This window comes from Lepisma saccharinum, chromosome 15, assembly GCF_977018435.1.
Source record: "Lepisma saccharinum chromosome 15, izLepSacc3.1, whole genome shotgun sequence".
NCBI lineage: Eukaryota > Metazoa > Arthropoda > Insecta > Zygentoma > Lepismatidae > Lepisma > Lepisma saccharinum.
Genome location: NC_139243.1, coordinates 24,653,228 through 24,675,868, shown reverse-complemented (window position 1 = coordinate 24,675,868; position 22,641 = coordinate 24,653,228). Strand labels below are relative to the sequence as shown.

Genomic DNA, 22,641 nt, shown 5'->3' with positions numbered 1-22,641 from the left:
TGGATGTTCCTCCCCAATCTGTAATCATCCTCGTCGTCACAACTGACCTAAATTCGGAGCAAACCGACGTAAAGTAAACAACAATACAGGACTCAGCGGTGGCTATTAGGGGTGTGTGGGGGCAGTTCCCACCACTCTTTGCCATTTTTGGCCCCGCAATATGGCCTCTCAAGCCTTGAACACCAAGAAAGAGTGGTCATTGACCCCCTTTAAGTATTTGCACCCATTCACCGCTACTGACAAGACCCATTGAAACAGGACCCATAGTAGTGAAATCGTACCGTATATTGCCTCTTAATTTTTATTATATGACCGTGTACGACAGTGAAACAGCGAAAAAAATGAAGGGTAGGGAGGAAATTGGCGATGAATTCTGGTAGTGTCAATAGGATCTTCGTTAATAGCTTGATTCTACATGTGTATGCCTTGACGAGTTACAGAATTACGACCCCCCTACACAAAAGTGGAAAAAGTATTTTTTCTTTAAAATTTTTATTAGCCGACTACCCCTTCTCCCAACTGATGTTCTTCGGTTTAAAAGCGTCAAAAGAAAATAATTCGGCTTACTCCATCTGAATATAGATTACAGAATCACAGAGCAATGCAAGTACTAGTTCACAATCCATCCCGAATTATTAAAATAATCGAATTAATCGATTATTTCAAATCAAATGAATCGATTATTTCAAATCGAATTAATCGATTATTTCAAATCGATTATGTTCATCACTACCCAGAACTAGTGAACTGGGTTGGGAGCTTCTTGCTCACCCTTAGTAACCCAACATGAATCTATCAGATTAACACCACGTCGGAAATCTGGCGACATTTTCTTTGGCGAGGAAAACCTTCGCTAATGCGGACCAAGTGCGGGCAGCTCCAACATAATTTAGTCAAAAGCGGTGATGTTTTACCATGTTGGTATCTGAAGGCTCAACGTTCATATCAAGGATGCTGGCTTATAACATGGTGATTTCCTTAAGGATTAAACAGTGTTGTGTGTTTGTTGGGGTTGCATCTTCCCGTTTTGCTCTGTGCTATAATTTTCTTACTACTCTGGATCCCACTTTAAAGTATAGGTCCAGTCCCGATTAACCTTACTGTGCATAAAGTTGACTTAAAACACCAAATCAATCAATCAATCAATTTTCTTACTAACCTGATAAAATTGAAACCTGTATGAAGTCTTGGGTGGCCCAACTCAAAAACTTGTTTCATTCTAAAAATAATGTTAACCTCCCTAACATGTATCATTGTATTAACTTCCATAGCATCAATATGATCACGAATAGGGCCCTGGACTTTATGTCCTATAAAACTGCAAAATATGTATGTAATTATGTCATAAAAATAGAAAAATATGTCATAAAAATTAAAAATATGTCAGAAAAATGCAGAAATATTCCCAGTAAAACCAAGAACATGCACAACAGTACTTTCGAATTTCTCATTAAATGCGAAGTTAGCAGTGGCGCAGCAACATACCGCGAGGCCCTGGGCGAGATTAGAATGCGAGGCCCCCATCCATTTTTAAATTTGAAATCTCAATGTGAATAGATACAAAATCTTCAGGGATACGTCAGAAAATTATCATAGTCAAATAATAATAAATTACTGAAGAAAATGATATTCAATAATTTCACTCACCCTAACAATGTCTTTCTTTGTTTTCCGGGAGCTGAAATATGAAGCTGTAGGAAGGAAGTAAGAACTGCTCATATTATCCATTGCCTTCTTCAGTTTGTGAAAGGTGCCCCCCCACTCCCTGGTTTAAATCCGGCCCTCTGGATTACTACCCTTGTATTAACCTTTCAAATCTCTCCTTCCACCTCACCCTAGGTGCCAAGCGAGCAGATTATATTTGCGTCGGAATTACGAAAAGGGTGGCTTCACATAACATTTATATTTTTAGTCCCTAGCTTCGTTACACATGTACAGAAAGTGAATAAACAACTGTTAAAAAGCAGTACTATTGCTCAGGGAGTTCAATTCAACAAATCATAACATTATCTTGGAGGATTGATTACATGGGTTTATTATACGTTGTTTTATATACATATTTAATAGCGTTTCCATGTGTACATTGACCAAAATCAACAAACTCTTAAATCAACAAAATTGCGCACCTATGGCTTACACCATCGGCACTTCCTTTACAGCAGAGTTAGCAAAACTATCTCTGAGGGCCTACCCTCAGCTTAAACGATATTCCGTTCATTACAATGCGTTTCCTTACGCCTTCACTCTTTCTTTTGGGCATCAATTATTCGATACGGAAATATCCAAATATGAAAAGCTTTTCTAAAGGGGACTTTGGGACAGCAACAGCGGTTGGCTTACACCAAATGCTACATTCTCATAATTCAGTGTAGCCACCAAAAGTGGACTAAACTCGAGGAAACGTTCCTCGTCGTCGAAGAGATGGGGAAACACTGTTTCTCTAAAGTCCAACTGGCCTCTTTTATAGTCGGGGTGGACGTCCGTGAACGTGGACCCCGTAGCACTGGAATTTTTCACTACAACGGTCTTTTGAAAGACAGCCCCCACAACTGGGAAGCTAAAAAACAGGGGAATCTAATATGTACAAGGGTTGGATAAAAAGTAATGGCAACACTGGTATAATTGGTACTTGACTGTATTGGCAGAGGAGCACGTGTTACATTCCTTCAAAGTAATCGCCCCTCATCTCTACGACCTTCTGTCACACGTATGGAAGGCGTCGTACACCGTCAGCGCGTCCATCTCTGTCGATGTCCCGCAGTGACCGCCCTATAGCACGTATGATGGCTTCGCGCGTGTCGTAGTGCTTCCCGCCCAGTGGTTCCTTCATTTTGACAAAACGGTCGTAATGACACGGTCTCATACCGGTCAATACGGCGGATGTTCCAGTACCTCCCACTACCAGTTATGCAGGAGCGCCGTCACATTGTTCGCAGTGTGACACCTTGCATTGTCAAGCAGAATGATGGGACACCGTGCCGTCGCTTCCTTCTTAATGCGAGACGAAGGTGGTGTTGCAAGAAGGTGCAGAAGTAGGGTGCGTTGACCGTCTGCCTGAGAGACGTTGTTCTTCTTGCCTAAACATATTGTTAGGGCGCTTGCACTCTCGTCCTCTGCTTCAGAGCACTGCTGTTATTGACTGAATAACATACAATCGCTCCCACTCACTATACTTCCTCGTCTGACATTCCTTTATCAGCCACGAAACGCTTGTGGCGCTGTGACTCACCCCTTTCACGGGACAGCAGTGTTGCCATTACTTTTTATCCAACCCTTGTAGTAAAAGCACAATCCATTAAGCAGATACACTTACATGCAATAATAACATAAAAGTAAACACATGGAAACATATTACTGGCCAGCAATCAATTAATGTAATGACACAAAACCAGTAATGGTCAATCCGACCGTTGCAAGTTGCAAACAACCCAAGGATTTAAATGCTGATACGGTCCAGATATGGCTACAAGGCTTGGTCTTCACGGCCAAGAAGAAGAAAAATCACAAGCAGATATATTCTGTGTAATGCTTGATATCACGGGTTCAATGTATTTTGTATGTTTCGGACATAACGTCCAGTGAATATTAAATATGTTAATTGTTTACCGTCTGGTTATTAATCCACATTACCAAGTCCTTCACCCCGAACCCTATCAATTTGGCGCTGCGGACAGGATACAGAAGATTTGAAGGATTCTAATCATATCGGCACGGGATTGTAACAAGTAAGATTTCTGTAGCAAATCAACAAGACGGTCTTACATGTAACGTTTAAGTTTGCTAATTTTCTAAAAGCAAGTTTCAGTTACACATCGTAACTTTTATATTTTCCAGTTATTTCTATTACTTAATGTAATTTGAAGTTTCGATAACATGGCTCTCAACATTACATTCAGCGAATTTGCTGAAGAAAATGAAGATATCGAGAGTTATTTCATGCGTTTTGATCAACTCTGCCTTGCACAGAATGTGGCAAATGAAAGAAAAGCAGCAGTTCTATTAGCAGTCATTGGTCCTAAGGCTTTCCAAGTTCTTCGCAATATTACGGCTCCTGAAATGCCATGTAATCTAACATATGCTGTCATTCACGACAAAATGGTTCAGCACTTCAGGCCCAAAACAAACAAGTATACAGAGAGGTTCAAGTTTCGAAAATGTATTCAGTCTTCAGGAGAATCAGTTACTCAATTCGTAGTGAGAATCAAACAACAAGCAGCCAAATGTATGTATGAGCAGTATTTAGATGAGGCACTTGTTGAACAATTTCTTGTTGGTGTACAATCTGACAGTACTCGGAAAAGATTATTATCTGAAAGTGATCTTTCCTTTGCTAAATGTCAAGAAATTGCTTTACATTGTGAATTATTAGAACGAGAAATTAAATTATTCTCGAATAAGTACAATGCAGATTCTGTAACTTTTGCCACCAACTCAAGAAATTTGACGCGGATGAATCCAGATCGTCAAACAGACTCTTCAACGGGTTCTCACTCGGGCGAAACGAGGCAGAAGAGCTACAATCAACCTCAGAACTCAACTGCTACCAAGCAAAATCCTCACTCCCAGTGCGGCAACTGCACAAAGAATCACTCACAAGGTCTATGCCCGGCAAGAAACGCAATCTGTAGCTACTGCAAACGACAAGGCCATTGGAATATACGATGCAGAAAGAAGCTGAAAGATAGAGCCGTGAATAGAACGTCCAGTTCAACCTCACGGAGCACAACATCCGATGAGTTGTCTACGTTCAGCTTCAACCATCTCAACACTGATGCGCTCAGTCATCATTCCACGCTGGTTACTTCTACTCAACACATTTTGGAGCAACAATTCAGTTCGGATAGCTTCATAATAAATCTCGAAATCAATAAGTGTATTGTTAAATGTGAAGTAGATACTGGGTCCGCTGTTACTCTTTTCAACGAGAAGTATTTTGACCAGTTGTTTCCACACTATGTTAAATCTAATTCCAACCTACGATTACGAGGTGTAAACGAAGGATATGTACGTGTTACAGCACAAACATCCGTCAAACTATACTTAGACAATAAGGATTATACTTTACCTGTCTTTCTCTGCCAGGAGAAACTTTTATATCCATTGATCGGTCGTACGTGGTTGGACATTATTCAACCATCTTGGAGGCGATTATTAGTTACAGCCAGTGTTCTTTCAACTAACACAGTACAAGGTACTATTACTAGCGCTGGTGCCGACGACCTAAGGCGAGAAATTTCTTCTAGATACGAGAAAATCTTTGATGGTGATTTGTCCAAGCCCGTTACACCTTATTTGGTCGATATACCACTAAGATCCAACTCTGCACCGATATTTCGTAGACATTACGAAGTTCCTTACGGTATTCGAGACCGTGTTCAGGATTCTATTCAAAATCTAGTGAAAGTAGGGTTATGGGAACCGGTCGAATATTCTGATTGGGCCTCACCACTTGTCGTTGTTACCAAGAAAGATGGCTCACTTCGTCTCTGCACTGACTTCTCAGGAACTGTGAATAAAATGACTGAAAACGTCAAGTTTCCCATTGCTAGAGTCGAGGATATTTTCTCTAAGTTGACCAGGTGTAAATACTTTACGGTAATTGACCTTCAAATGGCTTACGGACAGTTGGAACTTTCTGAAGCTGCCAAACGCATCACTGTCGTCAACACACCTTGGGGCTTATATAAACCTCACAGACTACCTTTTGGCATAAACATAAGTGGAGATCTGTTTCAAATGGTCCTAGCGAAGATACTAGATGACATTCCCGGAGTTTCCTTCTACTTTGATGACGTCATCATCGGAGGTGAAACTTTGCAAGAATGCTTCACACGCACGTGTGATGTCCTGAATCGTCTGGCCAAACACAATGTCAAAGCGAGCGCCAGCAAAAGCCAATTCATAACCTCATCTATCGAGTACCTAGGATACAAGATTGACGTCACTGGTATACGGCCGTCAGACAAGAACTTGGAGGCCGTCCTAAATTCTCCACCACCTCAAGACAAATCACAATTACGTTCCTTCATCGGGATGATCAACTTTCATCGAAAGTTTGTACCGAACTTAGCTTCGAAACTTCATTTTTTGCTTTCTTTACTCAAGAAAAACGTCTCTTGGAACTGGGACGATAACTGTCAACACGAGTTCGACAACATCATGGCGGAACTTCGACAGGTAAATCCTATTGTACCTTTCGACCCAACAAAGCCAGTTGTACTTATCACTGATGGCTCTCCTTTCGGCTGTGGCGCACAATTGTGTCATCGAGTTGATAGCGGTTTACAGACCATCGCCTGCTCTTCTACCACCTTCAGTGAGACGGAGCGGAGATACTCCCAGGTAGAGAGAGAAGCTCTAGCCATAGTTCATGGAATCAAGCGATTTCACAAATTTTTACTCGGATCCAAGTTCGAGATTGTTACAGACGCACGTGCTGTAAAGTTTATCTTTTCTCCGGATCGAGCCATTTCGAAACATTCATCCAATAGATTGATGAGATGGGCTCTACTTTTATCTTCATACCAATATAATATAATTCATTCCAGCAAGGTAGAAGTAGCTGACATGCTAAGCAGGTTGCCTACGCAAACACGTGACACAATACCAGCTGGAGAAGAAGAACTTCATGCATATTTCGGGTCCATTGAAGACGCTATAACTCCTCTTTCTCGAGACGCAATACAGAACGCCACTTCAGAAGACCCACTGCTCTCATTAGTTGTGTCCTGTGTAGTAAATGGTTGGCCAGATCAACTCGACACGTCTACCGAACGGAAGAAGCTCGCACCTTTCTTCGAAAGAAGAGCTCACCTTACGTACGAGCAGGGAACGCTCATGTGGTCGGGTAGACTTATCATTCCTACAGTTAAACGGAATGAAGTTCTTAGAGCTTTACACGATGGACACATAGGTTCAACTCGTATGAAAGAGTTGTGTCTATCCAGATTTTGGTGGCCAGGCATGTCAGCAGAGATTACGGATTTTGTAGCGAGCTGCAATACATGCCGAGCTAATGCTCCTAAGGTCCGCAACGGACCCGATTCTTCATGGCCTCTCGCTTCGTACGTGAACGAGAGATGGCATATAGACCACTTTTTCTTTGCAGGGCGTAAGTTCCTACTGATAGTAGACGCCTTCAGCAAGTGGACAGAAGTATGGCCTGTACACACATTGGACACAAAGGAAACGATCCGCTGGCTTATGCAATCTTGCGCCACGCTAGGGATACCAAATACTATCGTATCCGACAACGGCCCAACGTTCACTTCTCTCGAATTTCGTAATTTCTGTCTTAAGAATGGCATCAAACATGTTACTTCACCGCCTAATCACAGCCCTAGCAACGGGTTAGCCGAACGATACGTTCGTACTGTCAAAACCGCTCTTGTCAAGCTTATAACTGACAAACCCAATCTGAGCACGCTTGAACTTGATATGGGGATCGCCAACCTTCTTTTCATCCTTCGGAACACGCGACTGGGTGGAAAAGGAAGCCTGCCATCACTTTCGGTCTTGAAACACCGACCCCGATTTTGGTGGGAACCAAACAATCTGCCTCTGTCGAGTGAATCTCCGTTCAAGCCGAGGAAGTCAGCAAAGTTTCAGAACGATTCTTCATCGAGATATGGTACTTTCGCCATCAACTCAGCAGTTTGGGTTCAATCACCTAAGCACGGTACTCCAAATTACATCCCAGGAGTTGTCATTCGTCGAATTGGGGATAGTATCCTCTACGAGATAATGTTGGAAGATGGAATCAAACGAGTGGTACATCCCAGGTGGTTGAAGAGGCGTGTTTCACGTGACACTGCAGATGAGGACGACTTCAACGTTACAATACCAAATAGAAATTCAACAAACCCCGGTGGAACAGTACCAGAACCTACCCCAGGTAGAGCCGGATACCCAGGACCAGGTCCTAGCACACCTCACTCATCTCCGAGAAGGTCTACCAGGATTCGCCGCCCACCAGATCGATACGGTCATCAGCATACCTGATTTTTTTTTTTTTATGGGACACCTGGAGGGATGATACGGTCCAGATATGGCTACAAGGCTTGGTCTTCACGGCCAAGAAGAAGAAAAATCACAAGCAGATATATTCTGTGTAATGCTTGATATCACGGGTTCAATGTATTTTGTATGTTTCGGACATAACGTCCAGTGAATATTAAATATGTTAATTGTTTACCGTCTGGTTATTAATCCACATTACCAAGTCCTTCACCCCGAACCCTATCAAATGCCTTCCACTTTCTTCGTGGCAGTTGGAGGTGCTTTATTGTTAACATATTAAAATCGAGAGTGCAAGATCGAGAGAAAGATGAAAGGACAAGACATATTGCTTTTTATTCGAGAAATGAATAAGTTGGTAAAAATGTCCACGCAAGTTATCGTGAATTTTTGCGTAAATGTTTCACATGAGAAATATGACAATAATTTTTACTTTTTCCGGGCTCCCTTAGGCTTAGAGCCAGTCCGCCTGTATGTTACACCCCTGATTTGACGTATTATAACGTTTAACTAGAATTTAAAGCCAGATAAGAGCAGAATGTTTTAATTTCATTGCCTACAAAAATTAGCCTTTTCCATCTTTTTCCCCCTCACATCTATTTAATACATTTTTTTATCAACCCCATGAGACGCGAGGCCCATTCAGGCGCGAGTCTCCGGGCGATCGCCCACCTTGCTCAGCTCTTGCTACGCCACTGGAAGTCAGTATCTTCCACGGAAGATCGACTAGGGTGGAGGTGATGTGCCGTAGACTATACGTTTACGTCTACATGCGTTGTCTACGCGTAATCTACGCGTAGATTACATTGGGTTGTAGTTTACATAGATTACGCAATCTAAAGTGCATTAAAATTAATTTTGAAGGGTTTCATGAAAGAAAAGTGACATTTTTAACTATATTGGTTCCTAACGAAATGAAAAGAATCCTATTTACAACAAAATTTCTCTTCTCTCTTCTATCATCAACTATGGAAGAAGATAAATAGTATGCAAACACAACAACAGATGGCAGTCGTGGGGCAAGAGTGGTCTTTTCCCCATAAAACACTAGAATATATCCTATATTAGGTTTCTTTCTAGGTGAGAAATTGTTCGAATTTGGAAGAAAGAGTATGAAAAGTTCTCTTCACACATCAGCAACTGATACGCAGTATAATTTTCTTTTAATTCCACGGCGCCCTTTGCTAAGTTATCACCTTTCGCCATGTTGTTTACATAGATTACGTAATCTACGTGTATAAAATAGTCTACTAGTAGAATGTAGACTATCGTTGTTTACGCGTAGACGCACATCACTGGGTGGAGTGGGTGGGGTATTAAATTAAGTCACACTTACAATTCACTTACAACTTGTCGCAGAAGTTCCTGTTCTTGTCATTCTATTCAGTCACACTGTTACACACTGATACGTGCCTGGCTTAAACGACAAGTGATCTTGAAACTTCCGTACCCGATTAACGATAGAGTAGGGGCTGTGATGTAGGGTCGAATTACTTTCGGAACATCTCCAGCAGACTACTCGAGTCTGTCTAGCGAGCCTAGTGGGCGTTAAGAGCCTGAGCAGGGTGCTTCGCTATAGGTTCTGGGTTGAGTTAATGTCAGCGGCTCGTTTCGTTGATTGGCTGCTTCGAGAGTTGTGACTCGTTCCGAAGCTTGAAATGCATAACAGCCAAAGATGTTATGGAAATAATCTCCCTTTACCGAATGTTCCTTTTACTTTTGACTGATTGTTGTGAGAAGCGAAAATAAGTTAAAACAAATTAGAACAATTGAAACTTGTGCACGTCCAGCCACCGATAATATAAACTATCCGTTCCGCTAAAAATATGAAATATCCTCTTACGGCATATGCAAGGAATTTATGAAATTATACAGCAATATGTCTTATTACGAGAAAATTGAAGAAATATGTTGTAAAAACGTGAAATTGATAAACAAAATATGCCTTTTCAAGTTCATCTATTTCGGCTGATACGTACGTAAAGATCTCACCCCTTTATTCGATCTGATACCAAATAAAAAATATGTTATAACATAAAGTCCCGGATCTTAATCATGAATAATACTGAAATATGTTTGTGCTAATAAGCAATTAGTACTAATCATCAGGAATATGTAATTATTTAAACTGTAATGCTTCACTGCTTCATGGTCATGGTACAACGCCCTTTGCTCCCCTAGCGGAGAAACGTAAATTACCTACCCTGACGTAGAGCAATCATAGGATAATGGATGAATTATCATAAGCATCCACACTGCCATATATTCCCTGTCAGTCAACAGTAAACGCAGCATCCACTAATATTACTTCCATATACTTTACACTTTAAGAGACATGCTGAAGAAGAAAGGTTATTATCTTTCTTCAAGTATATTTGTCAAAATTTCAACGAAAATTAAAACATACATCTTTAGATCTGAATACACGCACTTCCATTGTCCAAACAGCTATATCCTAGCAACCGGAAAAATCCACAGGTTTGTCAATAATGATTTCGTAAGATTACACAATTGCGTCACAATAGAACTGACACCTGAACAAATAAAAAGTATTCTGTTTGAGATGCAAGATTTTAAGTGCATTACTTAATTAGGCAGATGCGTGACAAAGTTTATAATTATATAGGGTGTTCCGTATAGGACGCCGAATCATAAAATTAAATAAAAATAGGGATCATGAAAATAGTTATATTTCACGTAAGCAGTAACATCTCCCATTTACGTATGAAAGACAATGTCATGCATATGTCCACCCCTACTGAGTTTGCATGCATTTATACGATCCACAAAATTATTGATAACCCTCTCGCAGATGTCTGTCCCGATGCCTCCAATCACCCGTATGGTTTCCGCCTTCAGTTCCAAAAGGGTTCGTGGTTTGTTGACGTACACCTGTGATTTCACAAACCCCCATAAGAAGAAATTGCACGGTGTAAGATCACATTCCTGGTCGCACTGTCTGCGTTGCACTTTCACCACTTTGGTAAAATGTCTTCACAATGAGAACACGCTGCTCAATCGTAAACTGTTCCATATCGTAACCACAACAAAAGAGTCAAAACAATTGAGGCTACATTAATCGGCATGACAACAGATATCGACATTGTAAGAACAGGTCTACCAACCTCGAAACAAAACAATAGCAGTCGATTCAAATTCGGCGTCCTATACGGAACACCCTTTATAAACCTTCGTTGTGTTAAATTTGGAACTGACCTTATTTCTAAAATAAATCCAAGTGTGTTTTAAGCTCATTTTATGCTGGACTTGCAGTTTAAAGTGGATCCTTACCACTGGACAATATGTCTCCACCGGGGCTCTAACCCGGGAGACCTTTCATTATAAGCTGGTAGGTTTACGGCATCTGAGAGACCTCTAATACAACAGAATACTAACTCTTTATGTACGATGCCATGTTGTAAATGTGTTTCTCCTGCTTCTTATAAATTCATCACAACAGCAATGTGATTATACCCTTTCTTGAAATTGTGCTCGAATTCCATGTGGCTTGGGCCCCACGGACCAGGTAAGTTGGCATCACTGCCAGAGAGAACATATCTTGAAATTAACTTAGCAATATATCCAATTTTCTCCCAATCAGAGCTTAAATATGCTAAAAAAAGATAACAAGATTTTAATTTTTCTCCATTTAGTTCTTGAACCCTTTGATTTCCACCTCATGGCAATCATTTCACCTTGCAGAAGAAATAAAACAAAAAAATCAGTTTCGAAACTAAACTAATTTCTCATCAGAAATTGAACAAGAGAAACATAACACTCTCCTGTGTTTTGTGCTACCTTTGCAACGAAGTTATTTCCCTGGGGCCAATTGGACCTGTCTGTGTGGATTCGAAGCTCAAAATGCAATCAAGCAAGATTTTATTTTTTGCTTGAATAATATAGGAGTTTCAGAATCTCATATTTAACTGGATGATATTTTTTCATCATTCTCATTTCTGAGAATTCGTTATGTTGGCAAGAATATAAAATTCCGCCTCGTTGAATAGGAACAATGGTGTATTTACTATACCACCAGTACGTTGTTAGCAACACTGCTGACGCCTTGCGCATTTGCGGACGGATATGGGAGTTTGAGAAAGAAAATCTGCAATGAAATAAGACGTTGGGTACATGGGTACACTCCACCATTAGCGGTGACAGGAAATTTCCAAAGGAAAAAAGAATGGTGATCTGATGTGATTGATTGATTGATTTAGTTTATTTTACTTCGCGTTGTGCCTCTTGGCTAATTTGCGAAGATGGGGATGAGTGATGAAATGATGAAATTGATAAATGGACATTCACAATCAACCAAGCCCGAGCGGGATTCGAATCCGGGACCCTTGGCGTCTCAGCGCGATGTGCTAACCACTCAGCCACAGGGTCCGGTTGATGTGATCATTGATGAAAATCATGTGACGTTATGTTAACATTTCATTGTGAAACAGAAATACTTTAGCAAAAGCAGGAAGAGAAAAAGAGAGAGTGAATGAGAGAAAAATAAAAGAGGGATAGAATGTGAAAGAAGAAACAAATAAAAACAAGTGGGCCACAGAGAAGGAAGAAGAAAGAAAGAAGAGAGAGAGAGAGATAAAACAAGCTGGAGAAAGGAAGAGAGAGAAAAGAAAGATAAATAAAGCAATTTCAAGAAAGGAAAAGTATAACAGAAAGGAGACACTGTGTGTGTGTGCGTGTGCGTGTGTGTGTGTGATGGTGATGGTGTGTGTGTGTGTGTGTGTGAGTAAGAGAGAGAGAGAGAGAGAGAGAGAGATAGACAGATAGAGAGTTCAAGAAACTTGTTACGGCTTTATTTTAAATACAAAGTTGAGAAATGTAGCGTTGTTATAAAGGGTGTCTCAGAAATATTTTCGTTTTAAAACTATTAAAATAAATACTTAATTTTTTTGTATATAGATACATTTATTACCAAAAGAAAGCTTAAACATTACATTTTTATTTGTGGAAAAGAGTATTGGACAAATGGTGACCGTTCATGTTTTCACATTCAATTATTCTTGAACTAAAGTTTTCGATCACTCGCTGAAGCATTCCACGAGGAACAGCAGACTGGCGCACACGGTCAACGTTTCTGTTCGATCTTAATGACCTTGGACGTCCCGGCGGTTTACTCGTCATAGTGCTTCCAGTGTTTTCAAACTTTCTCACCCAATTAAATTTGCACTTGGGACGCCTCTCATTTCTGCCAGGTTATAATGATGCCGGTACAAACGACGCACAACATAACAATCATTATTTTTATAAAACGCACGAACACAAAAAGCACTTTGCAGCTCTGTAAAGCGCTCCATGGCAACTAAATATTAACAATGTTGCCAAGCGTTTGCGATCTATGTCATTTCTCCGTAATGTGCGAATTGACCCAGAGGGCGGATTCAAAAACGAAAATATTTCTGAGACACCTCTTATTACGTATTTGTTGTTCTGCGAATCAGCGCTTAAAGTAAGGAAGCGACTAACCTGAATGTAATCTGATGTAATTAACTGGTAGCTGCAATTTCTATTTTTTTTTTTCTGAGTAGCAAGATAAAAGATACAAATGTATAATAACTCAACTTTTAAAATTTATAACGTGTAATGAACGTGTGTATAAAAAGCATCAATGAATGCAACTTTATTATGATATGAAAATTATGTTACCAGCAAGGGGTGGAGAGTAAAACCTCAGATATAAATACCTCAGAGTTTCGTTATAGCTCGACCACAAGGAAAAAACCTTCCGGCAAAAGCGTTCGCGCATCTTCCCTGCCGTTATCGGTGCTCGGGGCAATGTTGCCAGGTCAGACTTGAAAAAATCGGGAGATTGTTGCTTGGGAAACCAGAAGATCTGCTACAAAATCCGATGATCTAATAGTAGCGAATGAACAACGTTCTTGAGGGCGGGGGGCGGCGACATAGACTTCCGCACTGGGGGGAAAGGGGACTTCCACAGATTTTTCCAGCGAGGGGGAAACAATGTATTTTTATCAGGCGGGTAAACGAGGCATATTACCCCGTAATAGTGTTGCTCTCTCAGAAAACACCACTTGAGTTTGAAATTATCACGTTCCTACATCCAATGGATGTTAATTACTGTGACTGAAATCAACTCATACGTCTGAAATAATAGGTACTTTTATGTCAACATTCATTTTCCACAATATTTCAAGTCGAAAACTAACAATAAAAAATTAATTTGCCTTCTACTGGTGTTCGGTGTACAGCTATCGTTAGGGGTGGGCATGCGTCCTGCACCATAATGAGAAAATACATTACATATGTGAAATATATTTGGTGAATTAAACAGCATGTCTTCCTCAATAATTCAAGATAGTAACGCTTATGCTAGGGTGCCACCTATCCTCCCCATCTGCTAGAAATACACACACACACACAACACACAACACATACACACACACACACACACACACACACACACACACACACACACCCACACACACACACACACACACACACACACACACACACACATACATCTATAAAATAATTTGCCCACGCTACGAAGTCAGAAGTTCCACCTAGTAAGGCATGAACGTTTCACTGTGTTTGTGTCACTTCATCCATTTCATCAGTTTTTCATTCATCCATATTGTCGTACCTACCCATAGAGGCACAAAAGCGACGTAAAATAACTAAAATAGAAATAGATTTTCGGGTGGGATAAAATACAAGCATCTAAAATAGTAATGTAGTAATAGTAATAAAATAATAATAATGTCCTAACACAATTTAGTATAATTTGGCATAATTTCACAGTTCAAACAGCACTTTTCATGGCTGAGTGGAGTTCCACTGCACCTCTTCCTCCATGTTCAAGTAAGATGAGCAGGAAACGTGTTTTTGAGCAGACCGTTGGAGGTTCCATAGCAATAGTTTATTAAGGAATTCTCCCGAGAAATCAATAGGTCTGGCAACACTGACGTGCGCCGCGCTGAAGGCTCCTTCCCCCTGTCCTTTCCCCCACCCGCCAGCGCGATGAGGTTCTGCGCAGGTTTCTTTCCTTGTGGTTCCAATATAGTAAGGGATAGTAAGTTTTTGCACTTCCTGTGTGTAATATGAAGGAGACCGCCTGTGTGGAACAGGTTCTAAGATAAGACTTTCCTAAATTCAGTAATATAACATTCAGCACCCTTTGAAAGTTCGTCGTAGATTACTCCCTACTTCTTACTCAAACCAAAGTGACTGTATTAACCTATTCCAATAAACATGTAAACTATACATCAATGTTCGTGATTCCAAGATGGCTTCAGTGTAGGTTTGAAGAGTTCTTGCTCCAGACCAGAAAGAGCAAAGGGTTACAATTGTGCAAGGAACGTAACAAACTCGAATGGAGAGAGAAGTGATAGAAGAAATACAAGAAATTCGAAAGAGAGGACAAACCTAAAAGAAGAGATAGATAGAGAGAGAGAGAGAGAGAGAGAGAGAGAGAGAGAGAGAGAGAGAGAGAGAGAGAGAGAGAGAGAGAGAGAGAGAGAGTGACACGGTCGTGCCAGAGTGAACCATATGATATTATTAATTGTCATAAGAATATATTTATCTCAATACAAATTGAGAATGAGCAACATAAGACTATATATTGGTATACGCGTGATACCTCTCAGGGCACGGGAAAACATTAAGATTTGCAGTAAATAGACAGAAAAACATAGCACTTACGTTTTAACATATGAATTCAGAATCTATTTATCTTGATTATGCAATTTAAAAAGAACCAAAGTTGTACATCATAACGAAACTCACAAAAAGAAATCACAGTAAGAGCACAATCTCTCTCTCATGCACTTCCATTAATCTCGTAACTTCCATCCAAGATTCATATCTATCAGGCCGGATGGTGTACTTCAACACTCTGTTCATACGTCCGGGAAGGACATGTCAAGAGAGAGAGAGAGAGAGAGAGAGAGAGAGAGATAGGAGAGAGAAATAGAAAACGAAATACAAGAATGTCCAAATAGAGAGAGAAATTAAAAGAAAAGAAACTCGTTAGAGAGCTAGATAAAGAATAAAACTAATGAATATTAATTGCAAAAAATTGGTGACTCTGTACGAGGCTGCAGAATGTAAAAAAACCGCGCCATACTGGGTGGGCTCTGTGTCTTTTTCCGATCCTTCGTTTAGTAGTCTGGAGTTGTTAGACACGTTAGAATAGGCTCCAATTCCATAGCCTTTGCTGCTCTGAACGAATCCCGTAAGATTTAGTTAATAAAATAGTAACGAATCGCATGTTCTGATCAATGTTATAAGTTAATAACAATGAATATTATTTCAATTTATTCTAGAGCCTCAATTTATTCTAGAGGTTAACCAATATAAGTATGTCCCATGCAAACTCGTGAACTAAAGTGTGTAGTTATTTACGCGTATTTTCTTCTCCCGCTTCCCATTTTCTCGTGTCCTTTGATAATGCTGCCAATTCATCAACGCAGGAACATGGGAACAATGTCAAGATGCTGATTGCATTGCCAAGCACCATCCGCTCGCTTACTACAGGATCCCTTCCGATGGAAAATTCAATTCTTTTAAATAGGCTAAAACCACGTGATTACTTTGTTTGGACTCAATCTTGCAGCGTGACGTCACACTAATATGGTCCATGGTATACCACATTTTCAATGTAGGCATTAAGCAGGCGGTTGGAGTCTGTCTTCTGCCTCCTTATTATGTGTGTGCGCTCCTTTGCGCGTGCGTGACATTCGGTCTGACACCTGGCGAGAGATAGCGGTACCGTATGCGAACTTTTCAATAATCTTCATGTCTATCTTTCCGCAACAATTGGCGACGGCCTTTTAACACTTCTTTTATGCCAATAATGGGTGAGGCTCTTAACGGTTCGTAAAGATATGAGCCAATGATGGGTATATCATCATCAGCAGCAGCATTCTACCATCAATGACTTTTTTGTAGGAGTTAAACAATTTCATCCTTATTTAATGGAAACATAATTAATGGATGCATGGTCTTCGGTTAACACGTCACGAAACTTAGCGTATGCCTTGTTGAAATTTTTGGACTAGAGCATTGGTATAGTTCTTATCTAGTCTTACGGCTGGCGGCCTACGTGCTGGCAAGGGAAGTGGAGAGCTGGGAATACGCCTGAGACCAACCAGACAACAGCGCTGGCGCCGAGAGATACGATGTGGCGGGAAGAAGTACTAAGCGCACCTCGATCTACAGGCTTCTTATTGCACTGGATTGGTCGCTTCCCCGCTCACCACTTCCCTTGCCAGCATGTAGGGCAACCGCCTTAAGAGTAGACAAGAACTGTAGTACCTGCCACTGTTGATGCGTCGTGGAGAGGTACAAAACGAAGTATGGGACGGGGAGAAGATGAATGATCTTGAAACGGACTATAGTAACTGGCATTACTTACGAAGTAAGGGCCTCCCCGATGGCGCAGTGGTAGCGTCTTCACCTTGTAATCAAAAGGTCTCGGGTTCGATACCCGGTGGAGTCTCATAGTGGTTCGGATCCCACTTTAAACTGTAGGTCCAATCCTGATTAGCCTTTCTGTGCATAAAGTTGGATTAAAACACCAAATCAATCAATCAATCAATCAACTTACGAAGTAAAGTTGCTGCTTTTCCCAATAAGTAATTTACCGCATCCTGACAAGAACCAGAGATGTTGGTAAGAAGAAAATAAGAGATAGACATGTCGGATTTTACGTGTGGGATTTTTCATTCAATTTTTGTCCGAACACGGATCATGAATAAATCACGAGGTTAAAAACCGTTGCGAGTGCACATTCACTGCAAGGGTAGGGAGAAATCGAATTGTGCGACCTTTGAACAAGGGTATTTCGATGTTCGTACAAGAGATAGACCAGTATTTCCCGGATCCAGGTAAAAACGTGCCCAGGCAAACATACTTTGTTTTACGCCTACGTAAAGCACCAGTGTTTCCAACTTGCTTAGTATGGAACTAAAACAAGATTCCCACGAATTTCCCCACTTTATCAGAACTATCTACTAAGCCGCTCTAGCTCTGCCCCTGTGCCGGAGTGATCGCGCTACGAAGCTAGGGGTTCCGGGATCGAATCCCGGCTAGGGCATGGATGTTTGTGCGTAATGAGAATAACCGAGAATATAGTAAAAATTGATAATGAGAATGACGGGGGACACTACCGCATAGGGGTGTTCGTTACAAAAAAAAATAAGGTCGTTAGGTCGCCTGACTGACGTTCGAAAGACCCGGGTTCGATCCCTTGCGGGGAACCGTGATTTTTTCCACCTGTTCAAGCGGCTCCGGCCTCCACCAAGCGTCGCATAAAGTGGGTACCTGGAAGAAACTCTGGGGAGTAAAGGCGGCCAGGGACGCAGTGTGGTGCTGATCACATCACCCCCAACTTCGGCTGCATCAAGAAAGTTTGGGGTCCTAACTCCACACCCCCTATACGCCTTCATAGCGTGGCGCAAAGCACCGGAGGGCACTTTCCTTTTTACTTTACTTTTTATGAGAACTCTCTTTACGTCAATTAACCCCAGATTTTTCAAATGTTTTTTTGTGAAAGCGAAGTGGAAGAAATTACAGTAGATTTAATATAATTTATTTATCAATCACGGTTTACATTCTTCATTTGAATATGCTTATTTATCTCTGAGCGCGGTGGCTCAGTCGGTAACGCGTCTGACTACCATGCTAAAGGTCCCGGGTTCGATCCCCGGCCGGTTCAAATCCGGGAACTTTTCTAACGATGGAAGCGGCCCCGGCGCCCACCCAGCGTCGAATAACATGGGTACCTGGGGGAAACCCTGGGGGGTAAAGGCGGTCAGGGGCGTGATGCTGATCACATCACCCCCACTCACGACCGGATCAAGAAAGTGTGGGGCGTTACCCCCACACCCCCTATACGCCTTCATGGCGTGGTGCTATGCACAGGGGAGCACTTTACTTTTTACTTTTTTGCTTGAAAAATCTTACCAACCTCTCCCAAACTAGACATTAAAAGATCAGGTTTAGAGTTTACCAATTATATCCTGCATATACCGAAAGCATTTGGACGAATACAGAACTTTTCATATGATGGTTAAAGTTTTATTTGTATATTTTCATCGTTTTTTATGCCTTCGGCTATTTATATTTTCATGGTCACAGCTTCCACTAGGAGAGGATACTCTGGCAATTAATTAAATGTTAAATGTTAATTAAAAGCAAGCCACTAGGGTTATAGCAGATATAGAAAGTAGAGCATCGTGCAAAACATTGTTTATAAAATGCATAATGCTAACTCTGCCTTCACTGTACATTTATGAAACGACACCAAAATAAATATATCATCTGCATATTGCAAAACGCCATGGAGGGATATGTGGATGAGGGTGGAGGCAGGCCCACGATATAAGGATATTTATGCAGGTGTTGTGATCACCACCCCGCTCCGGACGCCTTTATCCCAGGAGTTCGCCACGGGTTCCAATTTTTTGAGGCTGAGTGAGCACCAGAGCAGCTCCATATTGGTGGAAAAAAATTCCCGTCTGAAATCTCTCACTGCGGGAATCGAACCATGGTCTCTCTCGTGACAGTCAGACGTCATACCAACTAGACACACACACACACAAATATAACACTCGGAAATAACTTCTAAACAGCTATACTTCACCAGTCTAACGCTCGTTCAAGAAGGACCAGAACTCATGACAGGTTCGAGTAAACTGCACTACATTAATTGTGACTGTACTTGTGCTTAGTTGATTCTGATTGAAATGCAAGAAGTATTCTTCTTTTCATCTCTTCAGGATAAACTAATGAAATGGATATAAATATGTACGAGGGTCATACTGAAAGTAATGAGCAACAATTTTTCGTGAACCAAGTTTTGGTTTTATTAAATAAAAACATCCTACATCATAATCTACAGACTTTTATTTACTTTTCAACAAAGTCTCCATTTCTTTGCATGCATTTCCTCCACCTTTCTGGAAGCTTGAAAGCACCCTTTCGCTAGAACTCCGATCCAGCTGATCACAGACACTGACGTACTGCTTTCTGTATCCTCCGTCGTCTGCTAACATTTGCCTCGTAAGTGTTCCTTCACAAAATAGAACAGATGATAGGCGAAGGGTGTATTGTATGGACTGTAGGGAGGGTGAGGCAAAATTTCCCACCCTATTTTTCCAATTTACTCCCTGGTGAACTAAGCAGAGTGCGGGCGTGCATTATCGTGTTGAAGGATGATTTTCTTTCCAGGACGTTTATCCCGCAATCCACGATGGGGCTTGTGAAGGGTTTGGACATAATGGAGAGCATTTATGGTTACCCCAGGTTGAAGAAATCAACCAGAATGCACCCCTCTGCTTCACTCCTTGGCGGCAGTGGACGACTGCTCCGAGGCTGATCTTTGATGCTCGTGTTTCAATATTTGAAATGTTGTAGCAATCTTCTAACACTACTAGCACCTATGCATACATCTCTATGCGTATGCTAAGTCTGTTGTGAATTTCAGCAGCAGGAATTCCATCTTTAAAATGGAATTCAATCACAGGACGTTGTCGAAACGAAACAGCACTGTCAGCCATTTTGAAACAAATGCCTGCACTCATGCGAACAAAGCTAATGACGTCACACTACCTCGACGTGTTCAGAAAAGTCTATATTTTGATGATGATGATTTACTTTGTTTGAATGTATTGATGGATTCTGATTTTTTTTAAAACAAATGTTGCTCATTACTTTGCAACGTGCCACCACTCGTAACTCCAGGGTATGGAGATCCGAATTGGCAACACACCGCTCCTTGTTCCGGCTGGTCAGTTGGGAGCACCAGTTCTCACCCAGGGATCGGGATTAAGACGATCCACCCTTCCTCCAGGAAGGAAACCACCGAATTGCGACACGTGACAGTAAATAAAATTCCAAATACTTTATAATTAAAATGTCCAAAATCTTTAATCACGAATCGCGCGCGTACATACTGATTCGCACATGTTAAAAGTTATAATTTGTTGGGTCATGCACGTTCGTAGGCATTGATAAGCAACTTATTTAACACGAGAGTCCGCGCACCGCCTTCACAGTTAATAGCAAGACCTCAACTGCCTACCTCAAGCGCGAGGCGCAACATAACAGATTGTTCTATCTTACAATAATACAAACTCATAACATAAAATAACACAAGAAAAACTGATAATTTATATAACACATCAATGTTAATTAGCGATAGTAAGCTAAAGTTCAGGTTGGCAACAATTAAAAATGCCAACGTGGAGGTTTTTACATCGCCAAAAGCACGTAGCGTGGTCCCCCACTCACATAAACAGCCAATAGGAAAACGATATTTTATTGAAAACGAGGGAGAAATACTTTGCTATAATATTACAATATTAAACTATATAGAAATAACTAAACTGATTTTATCAAATAGTTCATATTTGCTCTTGCACATAAAAATGATTAAATAAAGATTTAGTTTATAACGAAGACACATTACTTCAATCTTGTACATTGTTGAACAAAACTCGATATTAAGAAGAAATGTATTTAACTTGTGCATTTTGGATTTGAAAAACAATGAAAACGTTGCATATATTATTTGGGATAATTATTAGCCTATAAATTCTGAATAAATGTTGAAAAAATACGCGAATAATATTATAGCATAAGATAAAACGTAAATATATACATGAATTATGAAAACAATTAAGTATAAATAATTTAATCCAAGTTATTAACTTGAAAGTATACGAATAAGATAAATGCCAATATACGACTGAAATCTGCCTAACATGGCGGTCGTTACAACTTTCAGTATGCCCCTCGTATATTGATTGTAAATTCATATACGACGGATGATGTGAGATTATAACACATTTTCTAACTTTAAGAACCGTGTTGCGATTTTAACCCAGCAAGCCCTGCGAGATAAAACTGTCTCTTGCTCCCGACAGACAGAGTAGGAGAATAATATTGTGACAACACGTGACAAGCCTGAGAGTTAAGTGGAGGAACGTCGCAAATTGGTAACCAACTTTTCTCCCATTGATCTGCCCACGCAATAGAACATTTGGAAACAGAGTGAAGTTAGCAATTACGTTACCGGGGAAACCAATGTATCTGAATAATGTAGAAATGGTTTCAGAGCTACCGGCACTAGTCAGTCTTGATAATACTGAAATCGAACCAATATAACATTTTTTTTTCATTTTCATGTATCGTAATTACTTTCATTTTGTTTGCTTCCATGAAGCAGTAGATTTAACAAGTTTTAACACCGGTAACCCAAGACAGGCACCACACACATATAGAACACAATGAATTGTTTAATATCACCCTATACTACTTATTATACATGATAACTGTGTGTGTTCCAGTGGCTTCGCTAGAGAATATCGTTGGGATGGACGAACTATTTTCAGGCGGTGCTTCGGTGCTCATGATCTTATTCTCCCCCTATTTCGATTCGCTTTATCCATCTTTTCACTGTTCTATCTTTATTTAAGTTTTCTCCTTTCAACGTTTCCATCTTTTTTACACTCTCCTTGTTTCCACGTTTCTATCTTTCTTGCTGTCTCCTTTTTCCATCTTTCTATTCTTCTTGCTCTTTCTCTCTTTGCACGATTCCATACTTCTTACTATCTCCCTTTCCACATTTCAATCTTTCTTTCTCTTTGA

At 40.6% G+C, this 22,641-nt stretch overlaps 1 protein-coding gene across 3 annotated transcripts in view; it reads right to left on the bottom strand.

Annotated features, from left to right (window-relative positions):
- The window catches only part of unc-13-4A (BAI1 associated protein 3), a 747,588-nt gene that overhangs the window by 167,985 nt on the left and 556,962 nt on the right, over positions 1 to 22,641 (bottom strand). The window lies entirely within an intron of this gene.